The sequence below is a fragment of the Achroia grisella genome, unplaced genomic scaffold (genome assembly GCF_030625045.1).
Source record: "Achroia grisella isolate CSIRO2021 unplaced genomic scaffold, CSIRO_AGI_Agris_v1 utg808, whole genome shotgun sequence".
NCBI classification, from domain to species: Eukaryota; Metazoa; Arthropoda; class Insecta; order Lepidoptera; family Pyralidae; genus Achroia; species Achroia grisella.
In genome coordinates this window covers 76,291-84,089 of record NW_026713029.1, presented here as the reverse complement: position 1 = coordinate 84,089, position 7,799 = coordinate 76,291, and positions in this window count along the sequence as shown.

Below are 7,799 nucleotides of genomic sequence, written 5' to 3'. Positions count from 1 at the left end.
AAACATATGTGGTGTTTAAAGTTAGTAATTCATTTTATGGTAATTGCGTAAGATTCTATAATAAACTGCCAGAATGTAATAAAGTGCTAAATCTTACAGAGAGGCATTTCAAATCTTATATTAAACAAATGTTATGTAAAAAAGCCTATTATAAGATAGATGAATTTATAGATGATAGCAATATATAGCAAGAATAAGTTTATTTGCGGACAACGTTATAATTTTAATTTTCATACTGCTTTCTTGATATATGATAGCGTAGCGGCTTTTGTATTGATTGCCGCATGCATCCTTATGTAAAGTGCGAATACTGTAACTACCATATATTAATTTTTGTAGCTGTGACGTGGTCGTGTGGAATGAGTAGTCATGCTCACTAAAATGTCCAGACATGTGGCGGCGTGGTGGGTCGGGTCAATGGGCTCCCTAAAATATGGTCGAGCGCAGTGATGGTTGGCTCATCCGTCATACTCGTGAACGAGTGCTGCTTGTAGGGACTGGTCTGCTCTTATCACTACGACTGATTTAATCTTATTGCATGATTATATTTGACCCAAAAAATTTGTGCTTGTTGGTAGTTTGTATTCACACGTTTCGACTTGTAAATGTAAACTTACAAGGATTATTTAAAAGAGCAACACACAAGTTTCTTGCTCGTTCTTCTTGTGATGAGACAGCTTTCCGAACGAGTGGTAGATAAAAAACAAATTGTTATGACTATTCAAAAGTGCTTAAATTAAGTTTATTTGAATAAATGATTTTCTATTCTATTCTATTCTATTCTATTCTATTCTCCGTAAGGAGGCGCAACTTTCTAATTTCGCCTTTCGTATATATTCAAAAGAATAATTCATAATACCTTGCACACATATTACTACGATAAAGTAATTTATTATTGTAATATAAGCTTAGAAAATACAGTCTGATTGAGAAATATGAAACTTAATACAGGAAAATGGGCATTTTCTTTTGTTTTCCGTGGAGCGATGTTATCTAAGCCTCTCTTATATGTTCATAGTATTATCTTGGTTCCGTAAAAGATAGGCCTGCGGTTTCGAAGACGGGGGAGTAATCTCGCCGTGCACTGATCTCCGGAGCCCTTATTTATGGTCTAAAGAAAATGATATTTCAGAGCGTAGACGGCGACTTACTTAATGTCGTAAATGTAGTACAAAGTAATAGTCTAATACTTGGTCATAATACTGCGGGAATGAGATTTGGGATGTACATTAAGGCGGGTAGCCTGTTACTACTAGATTATATTATCAATGCAATTATAAAGTTTTAGTTATAATGAGTTAGTTTATGTTGTAGTTTAGGCTATAAACGTCGGCGACGACCTCGGTGCTTTTAACGGTTTAGCAGGAATTATGAACCAGTACATAATAATAATAATAATATTTCAGGACAACAAACAGCGCCGCGCCGTCTAGTTCCAATCTAAGTAGAGCTTATGTTACATGCTACGTGCTAAACCGCTAGACCACCGAGGCTTCATTGCACCCAGGGCATCATTACAATTTTATGCTTAACTCAAACAGTCTATAGAGCATATATTTTAAAATACGTAGCTGTGACTTAGATCCTTTGATAGAACTTAAAACTCATGCTGGACCGCTCTTTTTGAAATGTAAATCAAAACCTGAAAAGCCGTCCTTCCTATTTCGCTTTGATGTGTTAATTTTCAGATTTGGAAACCTCCTCATCTGAATCTCTTAAAGTCTTTACATTAATTAGAATATTGAATATTGTTCCAATTTTACTTAATCCCTAAAAGATTGTCATTTTGATGTCTATCGTTACACCAATTCTCTAAGGGGTAGACAGAGCACCGAGCGTGTTATTGTAGATAATAGATATAACTTTAAATTTCTATACATTAAAAAAAATATACTAACAAATGAATGTATATTTTTATGCATTTTGTGGGGAATGAACCCGTGACTATTGGAAATGAGGTAGTGCAATAAATCAGTACATAATCGTAAAATTTATATAGATTATTAAGTGTATAATTTGTCATAGAAAAATCAGTGTGCGAAGTGGGAATGAATTATAATTAGTACTTTTGTACCATATTTTATTGGACATTAAAATCTAAGTATAAATAAAAAAAAATTCGACCGATATTATCTGATGGAGTAATTAAAACTCTTTGGTGATAAAACTCATCCACGATTATAAATCTGCCAAGAATTATATGTAAGGATAGAAGCTAATTTTATTAATATTATAAACGCAAAAGTTGTGAGTATGGATGGATGTTTGTTATTCTTTCACGTAAAAAATACTGAACAGATTTTGATGAAATTTTACAGTAATTTACCTTATACATGAGAATAACACACATGTGTTATAAATATCACGAGCGAAACCGCAGGCACAGCTAGTGAATAATAAATTTATTCTTTGTGCCCTACCCTATCAACGGCAATCAAAATAAACACAAGTACAAAGGATTCATTGTAATCTTTTATTATAACTATGCATAGATTCGATTCATAAATTGGTACAGTTCATCCATAAACAAACTATTTGCTTTGTTCCATTAAGTACACAAAGATAATTGGAAATAAACATATGTGGTATTTGTATCTTGTTATTCCTTACTTATGGTTGTTTTCTCAAGAATCTAACATCAGGTGGTGAAATGTTCTGGCTAAAAATGTTACATTCCTTGTAAACAAATAAACAGTACCTTGGAACGAACGAGGGCGTGAGTAAAAAAAATAACCAAAGAGTTTGTGTCTCATATTTTTATTCTGTATTCCATACAGAATAAACACATATTTTTATCTGTTAGTGTCTAGGGTTTTCCAAATATTCTAAATATAATAAACACCAAGATAATAAAAAATATGTGTACAAATAAAATATATATAATTTTAGTGTTAGCCATCTAACCTATATACCTAAAAACTGTATGTTATCCGAATATCTGAAATACACCAGTATACTAATACGATTTCAGTACCCATACTGACATAGTCTTTGATAATTTTAAACATAAATACAAAAAAAAATAGTAAATAGGCATTAACACTAAATTGCCAGCTAAAATATACGGTCAATAAAATTTATTTTGTACATTAAAAAATAATTTACAACTTTCTTTTTAAAAATTTATCAATAACTCGATATAAATAATGACGTAATGAAGTATTGATACAGTATTGTTAAGAATACACAGGTCCTATTCAAATTTTAGGAAATTTGAGTACAAAATTCGGGACACATTCTAACAAAAGGGGCACCGAATAATATAACGAAATAAAAGAAGAAATAACCTTCATAAAGCGATGAATGCGAATTCAATTTCGTTAACAAAGAAAAATAGCCGTGGAAAAATGTCGGAGAAACTTCTGGAATTTACGTTGAATAAATATTTTCGGCTCCCTTGACGAGAGGAGTTCTCGCCTGAAAGTTTTTCGAAGGATGTAAAATTTCTGAACCGAAGAGAACGGGATAATTGCAAGTTCCGATAACACGTCTGCCGGCCGAATATCAGTGATCTTAAGTTTATTTTTAAATTTTCATCAACATTTTTGAATGGTTTATTTATTTAAAAAAGTAAATATTAATCGAAATAGTTCCTTAAATTACTATAGAAAATTGTTATTTTTAGCAGTGTCATTACAGGTTTAGTCCTAAATTGTTTTTAATATTGTTAACTATTATCAGGTAGTTTTAATACCAAGTTCATAATTTCTGAATACAATTAAGTAGCAATTATCTCCTATCAAGATTTCAAACAACAAACCGGAAGTAATAGATTGGAATATAATCGGAACTGTCAGAAATAGGAACTATACTATGCCAATACTATAGAGACAATGTATAACTAACAATCAAAATAAAATAAAACAAATCAAGTGATAATAATAAAGAAAAATATTTTATGACGTGTTTTGTCGCAGGAAAGAATTTTGATTGTTTTTTTATATACTTTATTATATTTTGTATTCTGATGTTCTATTTGATAGCTATTGTTTTTATAGTGGATTGTATTACTTTTCTCTTTGTGCCTTGAAAAAAATAAACACGAGATATCAAGGAACGTGTCCTATTTTATACAATCCTTTCACAAACTATTACATAGAATAATGTATTTATTGAAACGTGGTTAAAAGAATTCATACTCGTAAATGTTACCTGTACATTTGTAGGTCCAACGCTATCTATGAAAATGAATATGATTCTATCACAAACATTAAGTAGAAAATAAAAAGTTTAAGTATAAAATGTCTCAAATATCAACTAGAGCCAAGTCTGTTTCACTAAATGCCCAGTTGAAAAAAGCCGTGACTTGGCAACAGTACAGCATAAATGGCAGAGTAGATATTTGTTCTCAATTCATATCGCAGCAGATATCAGGTAAGTATCGGAGATGTTTTGATATTGTCGAGTCACAATAACTTGTAGTGTGGCATTATAGAAATGGCCAGTATCAGATACATTATATGATGTTGCGAGAAAAAACTTTGCTCAAGTTTTTACATTTATGTTTTTATGTTATATAATCGTCGATCGTATATTCTTCTTTTTATATAAATCAATTTAGGTTTGCATAAGATGTAGAATCATATGTTCGTCTCTAATAATATAAACCAATTGGTTTACATAAAAAGGAGAATATATGATGAGGCTTTGGTAGTCTAGCGGTTTAGCACACCGCTTTAATTCTGATGGTCGCGGGTTCGATTCCTCGTACTTGCCAACATTTGTATTCATGAGTATGATTGTTTTTATCGGTCTGGGTGTTTTCTATATATAATTTATGTACAAAAAAATCTAAGTATTTATATCTGTTGTCTAGTACCCATAACATAAGCTCAGCTTATCGTGGGACTAGATGGCGCTGTGTTAATTGTCCAGGGTTATTTATTATGGTGTTATTTTTTCACAGTATTGGTTAAATATAACTCTATCTATCTAACATATAATCTTATAGCAATCTACCAGAATATTTTCTAGAAAATTATTTTCATATAAAGAAGTACCATTAGTCGTTCAAATGTTGTTTCATAGCGTTATTTCCAAAGCCTGATCAACGTACAATGGCTGTGGAAAAAGGAAAATATAATAAAAAGAAAAAATAAAGATTGTCTTAAGCCTGCCCAAGCTATTGTTCCAATGGAGTACTCTACTGGAGAATAAAGCACAGGTTTTATTGTATTATTTTTTTTTGTGAGCGACATGACATTTTTGTACAGGAAACAATATTTTTAGCTCCTGAAACTAGGTCTCCAACGCAATCTAGGAGAGCTTGTAGTTTTTGTAAACGCATACATAATATACATATCAAACCAGTACAAACACTCATACTAATAAATACATAATGTTTGCATGGTGCGAGGAATCGTATTCGCGAATATCGGAAGGAACGCGGTGTGGTAAATGGCTAGACCACCGAGGCCACGATAAAAAAAATCCTAATATCCGATTAATAGAATAAATAACTAATACTGTATACTCAGTAATTACTTATTGTAAACGTAATCATTTGTAATTGGTGATAATGTAGCAGTAAAAAGTTTTTGCGGACTACTCTATTGCTGTTGGCAGCAGCTGGCCTTTACAGCTTCACTGGACGATAAAGGGCGAGTGCAGATGGCACTCCAAACACGCGGAAGGACTTATGCGAGCGGCTAAAGGCGAAAACCCGCCTGACGAATACGAATTTAGTCTAGCACCGCAAGGGGTTCAAACCTTGGCTCAGGCCGTCTTAATTTCGATCCCTATTTGAATTGTACAGGGGATCGATCGGAAGGGAACCAGCAAAATGTGTCTAGAGGGTACTAAATTCCTAACATTCAATTCGAATTGTCTTTAATATAAAACCTAAATGGTAAATAAAAAACAGATGACATCCTACATGATGATGTGGAGTAACAAGTATATATATATATACAGCCAACATATATATATGTACGAGTATGTATATATACTCGTACATGAACGGAAATCACGTCAACATTTGAAGTACATGAGTTACCATTTCACTAAATCTGTCTGTCTGGATTACACGCATAACTGCACAATTTTAATACTATAATAGACAGGAATTTTATATTTGAATGTGTCTGTGTAAATTTTAATTTTCTAAACCCTTTTTCGGACAGCTTCTGTAATTTAACCAAGTGGCGAGTTATTACCAGATTAAAATGTCAGAATAATGTTGAATTCATTAAAGTGAATCATTTTAGTATTTAAAAGAGTAGCGAATAAATAAAAGAAAAGAGATAATTTATATATTACATTTAATTAAAATCCCTACAACACAAAATCTGGACTCTTTGGTGACGGAATCATAAATAACATAAGTCCAAACTAATTCGAGAGAGGCTGGTAGGCTCGGCCACTGCTGCATTCATTCAAATATACTCTCCGAAATATAGGTAAGTGAAATATTATGATCTTCATGACGCCAGTATTTGACAATGTATGTAGTATTTTTAATATAGAATATATCATAGAGAAGTTTACAATTATATTTTAATAACGTAGTAAAAGTTACAAGTGATACAATCATAGCACAGGGCATAGTTCACAAGGATTTTTTTCTTTTTTATAAATTAGGCTGCGTTCCTTTACAAAACAACACCTCTAACTACACTATTTTAAATATTAATAAATGCCAATTATATTTTGATTTTGTTTAATTTAGTTTTACTTTCAATATATTTTTGGCATTAATTTAAATTTATTTATTGTTGTTTTATTAATTTTTTTGGGTTTTAATCGGTTTAAATTATTAAGTTTTAATTGCATTTTAATTGTAATTTATAATATATAGTGCAGAATGTCATAAAGCGTTATATAAAGAAAATTGTAATTAAATTAATAGAAATAGACAAAATTAACGGCACGGACCGCTGTCAGCGGAAATAATAAAAAAAAAATACACTATTGGGTAAGTCGTGAAGGTATATTTACATTATATGGGCCTTTCTCCACTAACAGGAAAATCATGGTCCAAGCATTTTTTTTACTTTGCCTATATTAATGCATAGTTTTATTTATTAAAACACATAATATATAACCTGTTATTTAAGGAGCCAAGCTTAATCAATATTTAGAATCATAATTATTTCATAAAATTGGTCTGAAAGTCACTAAAAACAGTCCTCTGTTATGTCCTAATTCCGGATCGAGTATGATTGGGTTCGGTTTTTATTAGTTGTTATTAAAAATGTAAAATCTTATAAGTCTATGAACATAAAGAATATTGAATGCATGTGAACAAAAAACAATTATAATTTTAGAGATTTTTTTTTTACTAAAAGGTAGTGTTCGAATTTTGTCCTATACATTTGTGAACAGTCCACTGTCACAATTTGAATATCGCGCCACAAAAATATTAAACACTATTATGGGTATATTTCGCGTGAAATGGAACGTTAACAGTGTGAAGTTTACTCGGTCGTCATGCTGAACAAGACTCCAAGATTTTGCGCAGTGACAACTTCGCGTCTGTGTGGGAGCCACGTCTCTGTAATGTTGAGTGAACATTCCTCTGGTAAGTCTATTTTACAGTGTTTTATGTATTATAATTATATTTATTTAATAAAAAAATTGCTCAGAGTGATAATTTAGACCTGTTTCTGTGTTGTGAAGTAATATTTAAACTGATACGTGGTATGACATTTTTACGTAAAAATAACAGTCCTCTGTACAACAGTCCTCTGGAAATTTATAATACAGAGGACTGTTTAATGGGACAGAGGACTGTTTTATTTGACGTCCGTGTACTTTATTAATAGTCTTTATAGTCTGCACTAAACTACTGCTTGCCAATA